The sequence below is a fragment of the Mytilus galloprovincialis genome, chromosome 9 (genome assembly GCF_965363235.1).
Source record: "Mytilus galloprovincialis chromosome 9, xbMytGall1.hap1.1, whole genome shotgun sequence".
NCBI classification, from domain to species: domain Eukaryota; kingdom Metazoa; phylum Mollusca; class Bivalvia; order Mytilida; family Mytilidae; genus Mytilus; species Mytilus galloprovincialis.
Genome location: NC_134846.1, coordinates 41,195,389 through 41,217,143, shown reverse-complemented (window position 1 = coordinate 41,217,143; position 21,755 = coordinate 41,195,389). Strand labels below are relative to the sequence as shown.

Genomic DNA, 21,755 nt, shown 5'->3' with positions numbered 1-21,755 from the left:
TATTGTATGTTAACTACAGGTATAGACAAATACTGGTGATAGACGATATATAGGAGCACTATATTGTATGTTTACCACCGACGGTAGGTATAGACAAATACTGCTGATAGACGGTATATAGGAGCACTATATTGTATGTTAACCACCGACCGTAGGTATAGACAAATACTGTTGATAGACGGTATATAGGTGCACTATATTGTATGTTACCTTCCGACAGTAGGTATAGACAAATACTGTTGATAGACGGTATATAGGAACACTATATTGTATGTTAACTACCGACAGTAGGTATAGACAAATACTGGTGATAGACGGTATATAGGAGCACTATATTGTATGTTAACTACCGACAGTAGGTATAGACAAATACTGGTGATAGACGGTATATAGGAGCACTATATTGTATGTTAACTACAGGTATAGACAAATACTGGTGATAGACGATATATAGGAGCACTATATTGTATGTTTACCACCGACGGTAGGTATAGACAAATACTGCTGATAGACGGTATATAGGAGCACTATATTGTATGTTAACCACCGACCGTAGGTATAGACAAATACTGTTGATAGACGGTATATAGGTGCACTATATTGTATGTTACCTTCCGACAGTAGGTATAGACAAATACTGTTGATATACGGTACATTGGAGTACTGTATTGCATGTTAACCACCGACGGTAGGTATAGATAAATACTGTTGGTAGACGATATATAGGAGCACTGTATTGTTATTGGTTGCTGTCTTTAATACTGATTTTACGTTTATCGTTTCAGCATTAATCGGGCTGTTAGTTTTCGTTTTTCGTCACATCTAGTCAGGAATGGATTTGAATAGCATTTTACATGAATACATATGTGTAACTCATGGCTGATTCACATTCGTTTGTCTTTGGTGGATAAGTTTCCCATTGGCAATATTACCACATATCTTCTGAATTTTCATTGCATCATCTAAACATGTAAAATTCGTATATGGAAAATATATACGTATAGATAATATATATATAATATAAAAAAGTAGATGTTGTATGATTGCCAATGAGACAACAGTAGTGTTTGTGGGACAGAATGACCCCCATTAAGGTGGACGTCGGACGCTGACGCCATATTCGAAAGTTGGCGCAGACGCCGACGCCATATTTGGGCCTTAAAGTGGACGCCATAGTCGACCCTGAAATCAAGACGCAAACTTCGGATTGGAACATGTTACTCGGACATCGAGACGCCGACGCCATATTTGGGCTTAAATCCTGGACGCTATATCTTAATTTTTGACCAGGCTACCCTCCAGGGTGGATACCTTTAGTGACCCTAGAAAGAGTTTTTCAAGACTTGAGACCTGCTATACATCCATGTAGGTGTTTTAAGATTATTTTTTTTCTTTTCTTCTGTTTTTTTTTCTTTCTTTTTTCATTTTTTTTTTTTGTATCATTATTTTTCATTTAACCAAATAGAGCTACGAGTTTACTGTCATTCTGAATCGTGTCAGTGGATGAAAAGTTGTTGATAATGTCCTTCATCTCGAGTCCCGACATCTCAATTTGACGTAATAAATGCAATACAGGCCACATGTATCTGAATCATTGGGTTGGATTTGATTGCAAACCACACAGTATTTCGGTCCATTGACGATGAGTACATTTCTGAAATAGCGTTGGTACTTTTCCGGTAATCGTTCTAAGGAGTCGAAAAATTCTGATGGACCCGATGCGGGGAAATGAAATGCAACCCAATGACTCCCCTTTTGATCACAGTTGTCCGTATTGACCACAAACCTTCTACGCCTGTCGCTCACATATATAGGGAAGTCTTCTGCACAGCAAACGGTCACGGGCAATCCACTCAAAGCATCCTCTACATCTTTCCCGGTCATCGTTAAGGGCAATGCCGTTTTTATTCCCACAACCTTGCTGACGTTGGGCTTCTAATCCACGTAGGTGAGCAAACACTAAGTACTCCACAATCCTGACAGGCGATGAGATCTTTCCGTGTTTCAGCATCCTCTGACGAACTATGTGTTGTCTCGTCGGCAATATCTTCGTCTGATGAGACCGAACTATCGTCTTCAAAAGTATTCGAGAGACGGTCGTCATCCCTCTGTCCGTCTGGTGTCTCTCCTTGACCGACCTGCAAGACCTCTGTGTGCAATCTGGAGGCTTCTGGGGTTCTAGCTTTTAGGTCAACAAGAAAGTACACGAAAGGTGTCCTCTTTGCCTCTTCAAATTTCCGGAGAAAGAAGTCCCCTCGAGAAGGATACATCTGTCGGCCAAGAGTCACGATGGGCTGTCGATCAATGGGGTTATTAAAGAGAATGAGATAATGACAGTTTCGTCTCTGGGTGGGGTCTTTGCCAAAGTATAAATTCTGATTAAAAACGACGACCGATAAATTCCTATGGTGACACCCTTCCGTAAACAAATCATTTATTCTGGAGTCTTTGTCCGATGTCGACATGAGGTCATCTAATAGGATCGAATGTTTGGATCGAAAAAATCGTCCCTTTCGAGATCAAAAGGAATTCCACGAATGAATTCAACGCGTGGAAGCACTGCATGTTCGTTGTATTTCCTCGTAAAGAGGTTGCCACCTTTTATACAACCAAACGATCCTGTCTGGACTAGGACTTCACAGTTTTTTTATGTGTTGAAACAAATAACATAAAATAAGTTTTATCGCAGGAGGTTGGACCGGACACAATCATGGTAGAAGGGTGTCTAAACACGAAAGCCTTCTGCTGCTGCTTTTGCTGCTGCTGCTTCTTTTTCTGCTGCTGCTGTTGCTGCTTTTGTTTCTGCTGGGTAACACCTGGGTGGTATAGTGGCTCATCGGAAGAATGCTTACTTCTTATATGTCTTTGAAGATCGTGCGGCCACACATGCACTTAACAGCAAATATTGCAATTAAACATACTCGTAATTTCCTAAATGACATTGAGTAGTTTCCTCTTATAGATTTACTTCACTTCCTTCAAAAATATAGCAAGAGAAATACATGGTCATCTTTTAGACGACATATTTGAAGATGATCGTATCTCAAAACAAATTCGATGTGATACAATTCATTCCTGGTTACCGTGAAATAGACTGGTTTCCCAAACGTCACGTCCGTAATATCTTATTTAATCGTATCGACTGGAGAATATGGAGAGATTTTCCCTAACGTACGACTGGTGCACGAAATCGGAACAGAAGTACATACGTCTCGTTTAGGCTTCTAATTCCGGTATGAACGACACCTTCAATGAACATTCCCACGATCCATCCAACGTATAGCGTTTTGCAAGGCGCACTTTGAAATTGCCACGTACGTTATTTTCAAACGATGGATGAAAGCGAGTTTTCGCTATTAATAAATAAACAAAACTCGTCCATAGTGTTAATTCCAGTGAAACCTTTAGTATCTCTCTTACAGCTTTGTTATACTCAAAGCCGTATTTAAGGAAATAAACGGAAATAGTAATTGATTGCTTAACGTCCAGTGGCAAATAATTCATGAATGTTTAGAACACGTTACCATAAATACAATAGGTATAGGTCTTGTAAAAGAGGCCACCCCGCGGGATAAAGGGTATATTGGATAGGAACATAAATTTTGCCTTGCAATAGGCTAAAATGTGTTGTGTATAACTATATAAGTACAGTAGACTAATTTATCTTCTATACGGTTGAAATAATTATTATAGTCAATACAATTTTTTGTGTTTCTGTATAATTAATGAATCCTCCTGATCATCTTTCTTCCTTAAGCATTTAGTAATCTTCATCATAATTTTATGTTAAGGACTATATAGACATAAAACTTGTTTGATTGGACCGTATGCTAAGAGCCGGCCACCTACAGAGCCAGAATCATCTCATTTATACCGGTTCAAACCGGTTCTTGTTTCTCTGCACGGACATAATTCTTGCACGTGCACAAACAAACAAAAAATGCTACTGCAATTATATACTGTAACAGTCGTATTTGTTTGTATTCCTTTATAATTTTTTTATAGTTTAACATCCCATAATTCTTAATTCCTTATATTTAAGCAGCCGTATATTTCTCTATTCGATATATTTTACCAGTCCCTATTTCACTATTCTTTATATTTATTTTGGTCATATTTCTTTATTCTTTATTTTTCTCGCCCATATCATTCTTTATTTATTTTTTCGTCCATTATTCTCTATTCTGTAAACCCAATCCAAACTCCTTGTATATAAATATTGATTGATTAAATATATTATCCGTGTAATTTTTGAAGATAAAAACCAACTACGACCGTGGAATTTTCAAATATATAGTTAAGATTATGTTAAATGAGAAACAATTTTAAATGACCAGACGTGGTTTTAGTTAATCATTTGGGTTGAAATCCTAATCATATGATAGTAATTATATGTGGTTGAAATGAGTTGGAATGCAATACTACTCAATGTTTACGGTTGTCATGCTTATCTAAAAGATAAAGATAATTATTTAATGTCACAGACTATATTTTTATAATTGGTGTCCGTTAATTAGAACCAAATAAAAAAGTGTACACCTGTAAACATGTTATTGAAAGAAAGTGTATAAAGATACTTATTTTTAATCACCAGATGTGCTTTATCTCTTAATCTAATTATTCGAGATGTCAGGTTAAACAGGACCATAGGATATTAATTAAGTGGTTCAAATAAGTCGGAAACTGAGCTACGGACGCCCATAGGACCTCCCACAAATATAATTTGAATTCGAAATCACGAATTTAAATCGTTATTACGAATTTTATAATTCGTTACTGGTATAACATTAAGGTATAGTGTCCAAGCCCAAATATGGCGTCGGTGTCTCGATGTCCGAATCATACGGTCCAACTTGAAATTCGCGTCCCGATTTCATGGTCGACCATGGCGTCCGTGTTAAGGCCCAAATATGGCGTCGGCATTCACACCCAGGTCCAAATATAGCGTCAGCGTCCGACGTCCACCTTTATGGGTTCATTCTGTCCCACAAAGACTACTGACAACTCTCCACAAGAGACCAAAATGGCACAGAAATTGACAACTATAGGTCACCGTACGGCCTTCAAAAATGAGCACAGCCCATACCGCATAGTCACCTATAACAAGTCCCGAAATGACAATGTGAAACAATTTAAACGAAAAAACTAACGACCTAATTTATATAAAAAAAATGAACGAAAAACAAATATGTAACATATAAACAAACGACAACCACTGAATTACAGTCTCCTAACTTGGGACAGGCACATACATAGAGAATGTGGCGGGGTTAAACATGTTAGCGGGATCCCAAACCTCCAATAACCTGGGACTTTGGTGTAACAGTACAACATAAGAACGAAATATAAAAATCAGTTGAAAAAGGCTTACTCATCAGATGGAAAAAAATACAAATATATTAGATCCATACAATACATACAGACCATATATCGAAACCAATATATACTAAGCATTCAGCCAATCAAACAAAATGCATCTTAGAACCAAAGATCATTTTCACACTGTATATGGGTTAGAGATCTTAAAACAGAGTTGTTTTGGACACTGTATATGGGTCAGAGATACAGTTTGTATACAGACTGTATATAAAATTAGACCCATAGATAAAGCATACAGAAAATGCATACAGACTGTATATAAGAGCCACAGGCAGTGCACACACTGTATCTTGCAGTAACAGGCAAAACATACAGACTTTTATTTCAACTTGGAACAACTTACAATGCATACATACTGTGTCTCTGACCCATAGACAGTGTTAACCGACTAAATCTAAGATATACCGACAATAGAAGTATCTTAGACTCATAGTCAAAGCATATAAACAATGTATAAAGACTAAGAACGACGTACAATACATAAACTTAATTTAATTTACAACAAAGAAAATGCATACAGACTGTATCTGGGAGCACAGACAATGCATTGACTGTGTGTAATCAAAGAACCTTTGTGAGCACGCTCACATACTTCACAGCCCGACATTGTCACTAAGCAAACAAAATTTCAACAGATTATTTAGTTCAAACACGCATGAAATTCTGTTGTGTAATTTCAGAAGATATGCAGAAGTATATTTAGGCCGAAATTCTAAGTTCAGAAGGCATAGTTCCTAATTCCTAACAAGAGTACACACGTTGAAATTTCTCGCCTTATTTATGTTGATAGACCTAAATATAAAGTTTTACTACAATTATCACATAAACTTATTAATAACATGACCAAAGAAAATGAGATCAAGGTCATATGACCAAAATGAGGAATACATTTACACCTTACAATCATTCAATACAAATCAGGTCAAGGTCAGATGACACTTGGCACAAAAACTAAACACTGAACAATGAACCTCGAAAATGAGGTCAAGGTCAAATGAGACTTGCGAGACTGACATCATAAGATATTTCCAGACACCAAATAAAGTTGACCTATTGCATATAGTATTAGAAAAAACGAACAAAACTCAAAAGCTTAACTTTGACCATTGAACCAAGGAAATGAGGTCAAGATCAGATGACACCTGCCAGTTGGACATGTACACCTTACAATCCTTCCATACACCAAATATACAAGACATATTTCATATGGTATCTGAGATATAGACTTGACCACCAAAAACTTAACCCTTTTCACTGATCCATGAAATGATGGCGAGGTCAAGTGAAAACTGTCTGATGGGCATGCTGACCAAGGTACGCAAATACTAAACATAGTTACCCATAATATGAGAGAAATTACAAAAACTCTTAACTTTTTTTCAAGTAGTCACTGAACCATGAAAATGAGTTCAAGGACAATGGACATGTGACAGACGGAAACTTCCAAACTTAAGGCATCTGTATTCAAAGTATGGAGCATCCAGGTCGTTCGCCGACTAAAATATAAAGCTTTTAAGAAGTGAACTAACACTGTCGCCGCCGCCGCCGCCGGATCACCATTCCTATGTCGAGCTTTCTGCGACAAAAGTCGCAAGCTCGACAAAAACAAGAATGTGTCCATCGTACACCGTTCCCCACTTGCCCTATCATTTTCTTTGTTCAGTGGACCGTGAAATAGGGGAAAAAAACCTTCTTTGGCATTAAGCTTAGAAAAAAAACATATTATTGGAAACATATGTACTAAGTTTCAAGTTTATTGGACCTGACCTTCAACAAAAACTACCTTGACCAAAACATTTAACCTGAAGCGAGAAAACGGACGAAGGAGCAGACGCATAGACCGGAAAACTAATGCCCATTTACTATCGTAGGTGGGGCATAACAAAATTAATCATGATTTTCTGCCAATATGCACATTTACATAGCAGGTCCTAACTATCTAAAAAATTCATGAAACTCTGTTGTGGTCTTTAGACAGATTTTATGACAAACTGTTGTAGGAGTATATAGAAAAGCAATGAATTGATAATTTCATAATTTCCTCATTATCTACAAAAATTTATAAAACTCTGTTATGTGGTTTCAGAGGAGTTGCAATAACGAGAACAGGACTGACAGACCGATGGATCAAAAACATTGTACCATAAAGAACTTTGTTTGGTTTGGTATAATAAAGGGTCTGCTAAATAATGTAAGGCTGAGATAAATTAGTCATTTGGTCACACCAGTTTTTTGGCGAGGTTCGTTTTGTTCAGTCTGTGATGTTCTTTGTTGTGTTTTGCATTCTGTTGTTGGTTTTTTAATCTTTCTCTTTTTTTTTGCCGTGGTTTTGTCAGTTTATTATTGACTTATGTGTTTGAATAAGCCTTTAGTATCTTTCGCCTCTCTCTTCGGTCAATTTGATTATGTGGGACATACAGATTTAGACCCAAACTTGTCTCTGATTGTTTCGTGATTATTGCAGATGTAAATCATACTATAAAATTGAGTATGGAAATGGGGAATGTGTCAAGGAGACAACAACCCGACCATAGAGCAGACAACAGCCGAAGGCCACCGATAGATCTTCAATGTAGCGAGAAACTCCCGCACACGGAGGTGTCCGTCAGCTGGCCCCTAAACAAATATGTATACTAGTTCAGTGATAATGGACGTCATACTAAGCTCCGAATTATACACAAGAAACTAAAATTATAAATCATACAAGACTAACAAAGGTCAGAGGCTCCTAACTTGGGACAGGCGCAAAATTGCGGCGGGATTAAACATGTTTTTTGAGATCTCAACCCTCCCCTATACCTGTAGCCAATGTAGAAAAAACAAACGCGAAACAATACGCACAGTAAAACTCAGTTTAAGAGAAGTCCGAGTCCGATGTCAGAATATAAAACAAAAGAAAATAAACAAAATGACAATAATACATAAATAACAAGACTACTAGCAGTTATTGACATGCCAGAACCAGACCTTAATTAAACTGATTGAAAGATTATGTCTTCATCATATGAATATCAGGCACAATCCCTCCTGTTAGGGGTTTAGTATTATACCGTCATGAAATACACAACCCTCTTATTTACAATATCATTTGATCAACACCTATTTACAAGGCTCTATTTGATATGATTTTTCTCATTGTTGAAGGCTGTATGGTTGCATATAACCGCTTACATCCACTTTATTTGAACTTCAGTGCATACATGTAGGCGTCTCATTGGCAATCATACCACATCTCCGTATTTTTACAGTATTGTATCAGTACTGTTACCTAATAACAGGACAAAAGAAGACAGCAATTTGACAAAACTAAAGAAATACATACTTGATTTTACTTCTCTAAAGATATAAACAAAATTTTCATAGTTCGTATCTGAACATGTACACAGCCATGGGAATTTTAAGGGACTATATTTCAGTGTGCATATATTTAGTAGCTAATCTGGCAACTTCCTGTTTATCAGACCGGTACCTTAGAAAAGAATTGTGACAATATATCCAATCTTTTCAAAAACCAAAGACTAACGTCACTAGGAGCAGCAGTTAGTTGTCATAGATACTCTAGATAGAAAGATAATCTGCCACTTTTATAAAAGGGACTACACATAGTTTTTGAAAGGGTATAATCGGTTTGTGCCGAAATTACTTTCTTTAGTCCAGAAACTCATTTGTGCTAAATGGTAATCTCCACCCACATTTAGGACTGGCAGTTATTTGTAGTTTTTATCAACAGCTTGCACTTTTTCTAAATTATATTTGCTTCTTTTAAGACTGACCAAAACTGTTTTTTTACCATTGTGGTTTGATTAAGGTAGTGTATATCAAACAGCTGTTGGAAATATTTTGGACAACCCTCTTATTTACAATATCATTTGATCAACACCTAGTGGTCTTTGGTGGTATCTCGCATAACATTAATAAGGTCTTTTTTAAAAGGCAACTTGAAATTATTGGTCCCATATTTATGTGCTATAGCAAATGTATGGGCTGCTGATCTGCAATATTGCAATATATGATAGCAATATATTCTTATGTTTTCAATGACCCCTTATTTCTTCACTCCACTTTATAAGATAGAAATAAATGTTATTCCATAATTTTATTGGTTTTTTTTAAAGGTATCATAATTTAGACATAAAGACAAAACTAAGCACAGTGAAAAAAGTGTACTCTGTCCTGTAAAGTTTGAGATGTTTTTGTTGTTCAATCTTTATCACTTGTATGGAAACACTAAATCTTGATAACCTACAAAAGAAATATTATCACTTTTATTTCAATTCAATTGTTGCAGTTATCATGCATGTAATAGAGAAAATGATAAATTAGACCAGATCTCCACATTAATAATATCAAAACTAGAGGCTTCAATGAGCCTGTGTCACTCACATGATACTTTTATTTACAATCGATGCATGATACAGAAATTGTCCATACCAACCGTCAGTGTTTACCATACAATACAGTACTTCTATACACTGTCTGTATACAGTATTTGTCGGATTTTGTCCATACCTATCGTCGATGTTTGACATAAAATACAATACTCCTATATACCGTATATCAACAGTATTTGTCTATACCTACCGTCGGTGGTTAACATACAATACAGTCCTCCTATTTATCGTCTATCAACAGTATTTGTCTATACCTACCGTCAGTGGTTAACATACGATATAGTACTCCTTTGCACCATCCATCAACAGTATTTGTCTATACCTACCGTCGGTGGTTAACATGCAATAAAGTGCTCCTATATACCGTCTATCAACAGTATTTGTCTATACCTACCGTCGGTGGTTAACATACAATATAGTGCTCCCATATACCGTCTATCAACAGTATTTGTCTATACCTACTGTCGGTAGTTAACATACAATATAGTGCTCCTATATACCATCTATCAACAGTATATGTCTATACCTACCGTCGGTGGTTAACATACAATATAATGCTCCCATATACCGTCTATCAACAGTATTTGTCTATACCTACCGTCGGTAGTTAACATACAATATAGTGCTCCTATATACCGTCTATCAACAGTATTTGTTTATACCTACCGTCGGTAGTTAACATACAATATAGTGCTCCTATATACCGTCTATCAACAGTATTTGTCTATACCTACCGTCGGTAGTTAATATACAATATAGTGCTCCTATATACCATCTATCAACAGTATGTCTATACCTACCGTCGGTACTTAACATACAATATAGTGCTCCCATATACCGTCTATCAACAGTATTTGTCTATACCTACTGTCGGTAGTTAACATACAATATAGTGCTCCTATATACCATCTATCAATAGTATATGTCTATACCTACCGTCGGTGGTTAACATACAATATAATGCTCCCATATACTGCTATCAACAGTATTTGTCTATACCGACCGTCGGTGGTTAACATACAATATAGTGCTCCCATAAACCGTCTATCAACAGTATTTGTCTATACCTACTGTCGGTAGTTAACATACAATATAGTGCTCCTATATACCATCTATCAACAGTATATGTCTATACCTACCGTCGGTGATTAACATACAATATAATGCTCCCATATACCGTCTATCAACAGTATTTCTCTATACCTACTGTCGGTAGTTAACATACAAAATAGTGCTTCTATATACCGTCTATCAACAGTATTTGTCTATACCTACCATCGGTGGTTAACATACAATATAGTGCTCCTACAATGTATATACCGTCTATCAACAGTATTTGTCTATACCTACCGTCGGTGGTTAACATACAATATAGTGCTCCCATATACCGTCTATCAACAGTATTTGTCTATACGTACCGTCGCTGGTTAACATACAATATAGTGCTCTTTGATACCGTCTATCAACAGTATCTGTCTATACCTACTGTCGGTAGTTGTTCCTATATACCGTCTATCACCAGTATTTGTCTATACCTACCGTCGGTGGTTAACATAAGATATAGTGCTCCTATATACCGTCTATAAAAAGTATTTGGCTATACCTACCGTCAGTGGTTAACATACAATATAGTGCTCCTATATACCGTCTATCACCAGTATTTGTCTATACCTACCGTCGGTGGTTAACATACAATATAGTGCTCCCATATACCGTCTATCAACAGTATTTGTCTATACCTACTGTCGGTAGTTAACATACAATATAGTGCTTCTATATACCGTCTATCAACAGTATTTGTCTATACCTACTGTCGGTAGTTAACATATAATATAGTGCCCCTATATACCATCTATCAATAGTATATGTCTATACTTACCGTCGGTGGTTAACATACAATATAATGCTCCCATATACTGCTATCAACAGTATTTGTCTATACCTACGGTCGGTAGTTAACATACAATATAGTGCTCCTATATACCGTCTATCAACAGTATTTGTCTATACCTAACATCGGTAGTTAACATACAATATAGTGCTCCTATATACCGTCTATCAACAGTATTTGTCTATACCTACCGTTGGTGGTTAACATACAATATAGTGCTCCTATATACCGTCTATCAACAGTATTTGTCTATACCTACCGTCGGTGGTTAACATACAATATAGTGCTCCTATATACCGTCTATCAACAGTATTTAACTAAACCTACCGTCGGTAGTTAACATACAATATAGTGCTCCTATATACCGTCTATCAACAGTATTTGTCTATACCTACCGTGGGTAGTTAACATACAATATAGTGCTCCTATATACCGTCTATCAACAGTATTTGTCTATACCTACCATCGGTGGTTAACATACAATATAGTGCTCCTACAATGTATATACCGTCTATCAACAGTATTTGTCTATACCTACCGTCGGTGGTTAACATACAATATAGTGCTCCCATATACCGTCTATCAACAGTATTTGTCTATACCTATCGTCAGTGGTTAACATGCAATATAGTGCTCCTATATACCGTCTATCAACAGTATATGTCTATACCTACCGTCGGTGGTTAACATACAATATAGTGCTCCCATAAACCGTCTATCAACAATATTTGTCTATACCTACCGTCGCTGGTTAACATACAATATAGTGCTCTTTTATACCGTCTATCAACAGTATCTGTCTATACCTACTGTCGGTAGTTGTTCCTATATACCGTCTATCACCAGTATTTGTCTATACCTACCGTCGGTGGTTAACATAAGATATAGTGCTCCTATATACCGTCTATAAAAAGTATTTGGCTATACCTACCGTCAGTGGTTAACATACAATATAGTGCTCCTATATACCGTCTATCACCAGTATTTGTCTATACCTACCGTCGGTGGTTAACATACAATATAGTGCTCCCATATACCGTCTATCAACAGTATTTGTCTATACCTACTGTCGGTAGTTAACATACAATATAGTGCTTCTATATACCGTCTATCAACAGTATTTGTCTATACCTACCGTCGGTGGTTAACATACAATATAGTGCTCCTACAATGTATATACCGTCTATCAACAGTATTTGTCTATACCTACTGTCGGTGGTTAACATACAATATAGTGCTCCCATATACCGTCTATCAACAGTATTTGTCTATACCTACTGTCGGTAGTTAACATACAATATAGTGCTCCTATATACCGTCTATCAACAGTATTTGTCTATACCTAACATCGGTAGTTAACATACAATATAGTGCTCCTATATACCGTCTATCAACAGTATTTGTCTATACCTACCGTTGGTGGTTAACATACAATATAGTGCTCCTATATACTGTCTATCAACAGTATTTGTCTATACCTACCGTCGGTGGTTAACATACAATATAGTGCTCCTATATACCGTCTATCAACAGTATTTGTCTATACCTACCGTCGGTAGTTAACATACAATATAGTGCTCCTATATACCGTATATCAACAGTATTTGTCTATACCTACCGTGGGTAGTTAACATACAATATAGGGCTCCCATATACCGTTGATGTGTATCAACAGTATTTGTCTATACCTACTGTCGGTAGTTAACATATAATATAGTGCTCCTATATACCATCTATCAACAGTATATGTCTATACCTACCGTTGGTGGTTAACATAAAATATGGTGCTCCCATATACCGTCTATCAACAATATTTGTCTATACCTACCGTCGGTGGTTAACATACAATATAGTGCTCCTATATACCGTCTAGTAACAGTATTTTGTCTATACCTACTGTCGGTAGTTAACATACAATATAGTGCTCCTATATACCGTCTATCACCAGTATTTGTCTATACCTACCGTCGGTGGTTAACATAAGATATAGTGCTCCTATATACCGTCTATCAACAGTATTTGTCTATACCTACTGTCGGTAGTTAACATACAATATAGTGCTCCTATATACCGTCTATCAACAGTATTTGTCTATACCTAACATCGGTAGTTAACATCCAATATAGTGCTCCTATATACCGTCTATCACCAGTATTTGTCTATACCTACCGTCGGTGGTTAACATAAGATATAGTGGTCCTATATACCGTCTATAAAAAGTATTTGGCTATACCTACCGTCAGTGGTTAACATACAATATAGTGCTCCTATATACCGTCTATCACCAGTATTTGTCTATACCTACCGTCGGTGGTTAACATACAATATAGTGCTCCCATATACCGTCTATCAACAGTATTTGTCTATACCTACTGTCGGTAGTTAACATACAATATAGTGCTTCTATATACCGTCTATCAACAGTATTTGTCTATACCTACCGTCGGTGGTTAACATACAATATAGTGCTCCCATAAACCGTCTATCAACAGTATTTGTCTATACCTACTGTCGGTAGTTAACATACAATATAGTGCTCCTATATACCATCTATCAACAGTATATGTCTATACCTACCGTCGGTGATTAACATACAATATAATGCTCCCATATACCGTCTATCAACAGTATTTCTCTATACCTACTGTCGGTAGTTAACATCCAAAATAGTGCTTCTATATACCGTCTATCAACAGTATTTGTCTATACCTACCATCGGTGGTTAACATACAATATAGTGCTCCTACAATGTATATACCGTCTATCAACAGTATTTGTCTATACCTACCGTCGGTGGTTAACATACAATATAGGGCTCCCATATACCGTCTATCAACAGTATTTGTCTATACCTATCGTCAGTGGTTAACATGCAAAATAGTGCTCCTATATACAGTCTATCAACAGTATATGTCTATACCTACCGTCGGTGGTTAACATACAATATAGTGCTCCCATAAACCGTCTATCAACAGTATTTGTCTATACCTACCGTCGGTGGTTAACATACAATATAGTGCTCCTATATACCGTCTATCAACAGTATTTGTCTATACCTACCGTCGGTAGTTAACATACAATATAGTGCTCCTATATACCGTCTATCAACAGTATTTGTCTATACCTACCGTGGGTAGTTAACATACAATATAGGGCTCCCATATACCGTTGATGTCTATCAACAGTATTTGTCTATACCTACTGTCGGTAGTTAACATATACTATAGTGCTCCTATATACCATCTATCAACAGTATATGTCTATACCTACCGTTGGTGGTAAACATACAATATGGTGCTCCCATATACCGTCTATCAACAGTATTTGTCTATACCTACCGTCGGTGGTTAACATACAATATAGTGCTCCTATATACCGTCTAGTAACAGTATGTGTCTATACCTACTGTCGGTAGTTAACATACAATATAGTGCTCCTATATACCGTCTATCAACAGTATTTGTCTATACCTACCGTTGGTGGTTAACATACAATATAGTGCTCCTATATACCGTCTATCAACAGTATTTGTCTATACCTACCGTCGGTGGTTAAAATACAATATAGTGCTCCTATATACCGTCTATCAACAGTATTTGTCTATACCTACCGTCGGTAGTTAACATACAATATAGTGCTCCTATATACCGTCTATCAACAGTATTTGTCTATACCTACCGTGGGTAGTTAACATACAATATAGGGCTCCCATATACCGTTGATGTCTATCAACAGTATTTGTCTATACCTACTGTCGGTAGTTAACATATAATATAGTGCTCCTATATACCATCTATCAACAGTATATGTCTATACCTACCGCTGGTGGTTAACATACAATATGGTGCTCCCATATACCGTCTATCAACAGTATTTGTCTATACCTACCGTCGGTGGTTAACATACAATATAGTGCTCCTATATACCGTCTAGTAACAGTATGTGTCTATACCTACTGTCGGTAGTTAACATACAATATAGTGCTCCTATATACCGTCTATCAACAGTATTTGTCTATACCTACCGTCGGTAGTTAACATACAATATAGTGCTCCTATATACCATCTATCAACAGCATTTGTCTATACCTACCGTCGGTGGTTAACATACAATTTAGTGCTCCTATATACCGTCTATCAACAGTATCTGTCTATACCTACTGTCGGTAGTTAACATACAATATAGTGCTCCTATATACCGTCTATCAACAGTATTTGTCTATACCTACTGTCGGTAGTTAGCATACAATATAGTGCTCCTATATACCGTCTATCAACAGTATTTGTCTATACCTACCGTCGGTGGTTAACATACAATATAGTGCTCCTATATACCGTCTATCAACAGTATTTGTTTATACCTACCGTCGGTGGTTAACATACAATATAGTGCTCCTATATACCGTCTATCACCAGTATTTGTCTATACCTACCGTCGATGGTTAACATAAGATATAGTGGTCCTATATACCGTCTATCAACAGTATTTGGCTATACCTACCGTCAGTGGTTAACATAGAATATAGTGCTCCTATATACCGTCTATCAACAGTATTTGTCTATACCTACCGTCGGTGGTTAACATAGAATATAGTGCTCCTATATACTGTCTATCACCAGTATTTGTCTATACATGTACCTACCGTCGGTGGTTAACATGGAATATAGTGCTCGTATATACCGTCTATCAACAGTATTTGTTTATACCTACTGTCGGAGGTTAACATAGAATATAGTGCTCCTATATACCAAGAGGGATAACGGATCTGCATCTAGAATTTATCATGCTGCCCTTTTTTCGGATTTTTAAAATTCTTGTTATCCGTCAATTTTTACATTCATCCCAAATAATACAACAGTAGTCAATTAGGGGCAGAACACCCATTGTATTATGTTTTCTTGCAGTTATATAAAAAAAATGTATTTAAGAAAGATGGTATATTCTGGATGATATATTAGCACAACCTTGGTCAATTTGATTTCTCCAGTTACTTAGTGGGCTGTCAATTTTGAAACTAATATTTTTTCACATGAAGAATTTTGTAATACTTTAATTTATTATCAAGTTTGGTTCAAAAGTCTGAATAGTTTCTGCTTTGTTCCAGTAATCAAACATTTTGTTTCATTTGCATCTATGAACATGTTATTCATTTTACACCACTCTTCAACCCTGTATAAATCATCATTTATATTTTCTAGATGTTTCCCCCTGATTTATGAATAGTGGTGTCATCAGCATATACAACGATATAGGTCTGTTTCACAATTTTTAATGCATAAGGGAAGGTCATTTATAAATAGCACAAACAATAGAGGACAAGGTATAGAACATTGGGGAACACCAAATTTTACATGTTGTTGTTCAGAGTTAACATTACAAATGTATACGTTTTGTTATTCAGGTACGACTTAAAAAAACTAACAGTAGTCTCACTAAATCCACACATGTCGAGCTACAAAGAAAGTCATATTCTACCAAATCAAAAGCTTTAATTGCTAGGTTTAAATTACCATCTTTCATTTCTTGCAACCATGTGTCAATGATATTAAATAAATGTCAAGCTCAATCCAGTATATATTCCAAGTTATGGACAAATGATAATGCTATTAAAAATACCAAATTATAACCAGTGCTTTTCTCTTTTTCTATTTACAGTATATGACTAGGTAATAATGATTACTTTTTTCAACTATTTTCATACTTTTTTGTTTCCTCTGCTTTTGTATCAAGGGCATAATTGTTTATGACAAACTAAGCATTTGCATAATCAAACTATTCCTAACTATACTCTACCTGAAATTCTGGAAACTGCAGAATTTTTGTCATAGCAGTCTTATGGTAGCTAAACTATTTCTATTTTTTGTAAATCTGGATTAATAAGTCTTTTGTCACATTCTGGGGCTATAGAAAAAAAAACATTACAGAATTATCAAAATTATGTGTGTATAATGTTTGTGTACAGTCATTCAACTAAAAAAGGACAAAAATTATTTTTTTGTGTATAAATAAATAATTGTGATTTTAATGTCTTAATATTATAAAAAAAAACTTCAAAAGATTAAATTTAAATTATAATCTAAACATGAAAGAGCACATATAAATCAACCTTTTACTCAGATTTATATCTAAAACCAGTTATAACTAGCTATAATATCTTTGACTTCACAAATATCATCATCTAATTTTACAAATCAGTATTTATTTGGTGGCACTTCCTGCACACTAAGTATGTTATGCCTTAGGTTTAATTTTGATGCAATCACATTTCAGAAGGTACATGTCTTGAACTGTTTAAATGAATAAATTACAGTTTTAAACTCAGTTTAGGCTGACCTGAGGTCAATAGTCTTAAACAATGTCATCAAACTATCAGTTTTACTGTAATATATTCAGGGGTAGTTCAAATAATTATGACTTCTTAAAAAACTATATTATGGGGAAAAAGGGGGGGGGGTCTATTATGTTTTTTTCATACAGGAGGTAGACGTCAAAGCAAAAAAAAAACCAACAAAACAAAATAAAATAATAGCCTGTCAAGACGTCCTTATATCATAATAATTTGGTCTAATTTTGGGATAATACATTTAACTTCCTTTGATGTCGGGGAGGGGATAAGTTTTGACGATTAATTATTCTTGAAACTAGCAATAATTATTTCTTATTGTTACTTTGTTAAGCGAGCGCGATGTGTGGTTCTCGAGTTATTTTAAAAAAGGGGGGGGGGTTGTTACTATATCAAATTTACCCAGTTTGGAGACAAGAAATATTTAAAATCTAACCATAAACTCCAATGTTCCTGCTTTTTTTAGCAGAACAAACACGATGGCATTCTCGTCTCTGTTATAATCAATAGTTAACTCATTTCTTCTTCCAGGTTATTTCTTAATCAATTATGATTACCAGCTGTCTATCTATTTACCATGTTTATGTTAAACTGGTCCGTAATTCCATCGTAGTGTATCGAAACAGAGGTATATAATATACAAGGTTCCTGAGTCAGTAACCGTAACTATCACCGTGCTTTGTGCGCATGCGCAATAAACACCAACATGAAGGATAAAACAAGGTACACAGTTCCGTAATTTCGTATATTTTTCTTATCTTCATACTAAAGAGCTCCAAAAGTAGCCGTGCTTAGGTGCACTGGGCGGGTCTAAAAACCGACTCTCGGTGGTTAACGTCTCTCGATGGTTAACTTTAAGTGCCTACCTACTGAAACAGTTTAGAGGATCAACTTTTTAATGGTTTGCCTATGAACCCATAAGAAACAAAATGGAAAAATTTCAACTGTGTCCTTCCATTTTTATGAGAGAAAGTCAAAAATCATCATTTTCGTCTTTGTTTACATTTTTTCATTGATCACCAGCACCCGTCAGGACCGAATCACCAGCACAGAACGTTCTCTCGCAGGACAACCATACCAACCGTGATATTAGACAAAGAAACACACGAATAAAAGCTAACGAAAGGCACCGGGTTTAAAATTTAATACGCCAGAAGTGCGTTTCGTCCACACAAGACTTACTAGTGACGCCAAGATACAAAAGTTCGAAAGTCAAAACAAGTACAAAGTTGTACAGCACTGAGGATCAAAAGTTCAAAAAGGTTGTGCCAAATACGGGTAGGGTTTTCTGTTTAGTTATTATACAACTCGTAATTTCAAGGTTTTAGTATTGACATAGACCAAATTAAGACTTTATTATACACACAATATGCAGCGCCGTCTAATAAAAACACTGCTGCAATTAAGTATAACTGGTTTGTTACAGAAGGGAGTCTAGTAAGCGAGTCTTCTTTTTAACTGCCAGTGATAGACGGTAGAGTTTACATGTATTTAACTGCTGTGAATATATTACGATATACATACATGTATGTACTGCAATACACAAAATAAGATTTGTTTTGAAATGTGTCGCTTCAGTCATCAACACTAAAATGAAAAGACCAATAGGGACCACGTTTAAGCCCTTTTATAGCTCTTCATCTTTTATATAAGCTTTGGATTTCAAATATTTTGGCCACGAGCATCACTGAAGAGACATATATTGTCGAAATGCGCATCTGGTGCAAGAAAATTGGTACCGTTAAATCTGCTGGTGGACTATTAGTCCCCGAGGGTATCACCAACCCAGTAGCCAGTACTTCGGTACTGGCATGAAAATACGGATTTTTTGTGTTATTAAAATTTGCTGTTACAAAATATTAGAAATTATTTTTAAATTAAGGAATGTATCTCCCTCATGCAAAGCTCTGATTCCTTTCACGGATTTGGCTATACTTTTTGGACCTTTTGGATTATAGCTCTTCATCTTTTATATAAACTTTGGATTTCAAATATTTTGGCCACGAGCATCACTGAAGAGACATGTATTGTCGAAATGCGCATCTGGTGCAAGAAAATTGGTACCGTTAATTTTATTACTACCACTGGGTCGATGCCTCTGCTGGTGGACTATTAGTCCCCGAGGGTATCACCAGCCCAGTAGCCAGTACTTCGGTACTGGCATGAAAATACGGATTTTTTGTGTTATTAAAATTTGCTGTTACAAAATATTAGAAATTATTTTTAAATTAAGGAATGTATCTCCCTCATGCAAAGCTCTGGTTCCTTTCACGGATTTGGCTATAAATTTTGGACCTTTTCGATTATAGCTCTTCATCTTTTATATAAGCTTTGGATTTCAAATATTTTGGCCACGAGCATCACTGAAGAGACATGTATTGTCGAAATGCGCATCTGGTGCAAGAAAAGTGGTACCGTTAATTTGATTAAAATCAGTTCCGTCCAAACAAAAAGGTAACATAGAAAAAACGTTCACGACTATATATCAACAGAATGCGTAACCAAATTGTAGTTTACACAATATAACAGCAAAAATCCATAATTTGTATGCTGTAGAACAGACCACGTCGACAAAAACGTGTAGACTCTTCAGAAATTTAAACAAACGGTGACCTATAGTTGTTAATGTCTGTGTCATTTTGGTCTCTTGTGGACATTTGTCTCATTGGCAATTATACCACATTTTTATATACCAGCAACAATATTCAACACATGATTCAGATATTTACGTGATTTAAGAACAGACATTAACAACCCTTGACATAACTAAAACATACGTCGTAAAAGTAAAGCAAAATATACAGAAAAAAACCGTCAAGGACGAGTAATGAACACGATGAAAGCTAACTTGAACAAGATAATAAAAGACTGTGCAAAATTTTGAACAAAATTGTCCTTAATAGGTCGCTACTACAGGAAGCTACACAGTATATAGCATCAGTTGTCGCGTAAAATGCTGCTGGTAACACAAAGATTTGAATACATTTAGGAAAGTAAACGCCATTATCAAGTTAATGAAACTAAATTGACAAATCTTGTCTCATGCCTGTTGTGCATAATTCACCCCCTTTGTGAAGGATACGTCTGAGCAAACACTCAAGCTTTCAGAAAATTCAAGCTAAAGAGACATAACTCTAGAATTATAAATGACTCACAGCCCAAATTCGGACTCTCACTGCGTGTTGTTGTTTTTGGTATGGTGTACTGTTAATTAAAAAGTAATTGCGAAAAATGCGACCTGATTATAAATGCAAAATTATAAACTCGCAGTCTGAAACTTTTATACACATTAAACAGGATTTTTCTCAATTTCTCAAAAATCAAAATATCATTTTAGTGAAAATGATAAAATCGCAATAATTTTTGAATTGTAGGTATAAATATCATAAAAGTTGTTTGAAATGTACTTATGTTAGCGTTCAGAAAATGAAAAACATCCTTTTCCATACTACTTGTACGATTCGCTCGTGTATGTAACAATGTTTTAGATTTTAACGAGAGAAATCTATGTATTACTGAAAAATTATTACACCAGGGTTTTTGATATCACAAACTAGTCAAAACATTTACTAAATTTTATCATCGAAATAAGGACATCATTCGTAAATATAGCTCAACATGCAGACTTCTTATACGTTCAGGTATTTCACATCCAATTTTTTAGGGAAATATTATTTATAAAGCACAAAGGTGTCAGTATTCACCTCAAAAACTAACAAAACCTACGAATAGACTTATTAAGAAAGAATAT

General features: G+C 35.8%; 1 long non-coding RNA gene across 1 annotated transcript; it reads right to left on the bottom strand.

The window, feature by feature from the left end:
- Positions 1-9,471: 9,471 nt before the first annotated feature.
- LOC143046891 (uncharacterized) lies at positions 9,472-18,663 on the bottom strand. Its single transcript, XR_012969293.1, has 3 exons — positions 18,441-18,663; positions 17,455-17,562; positions 9,472-9,621 (listed from the first exon to the last, which is right to left on the bottom strand). It is a non-coding gene; the product is annotated as an uncharacterized LOC143046891 (long non-coding RNA).
- Between the last annotated feature and the right edge of the window lie 3,092 nt (positions 18,664-21,755).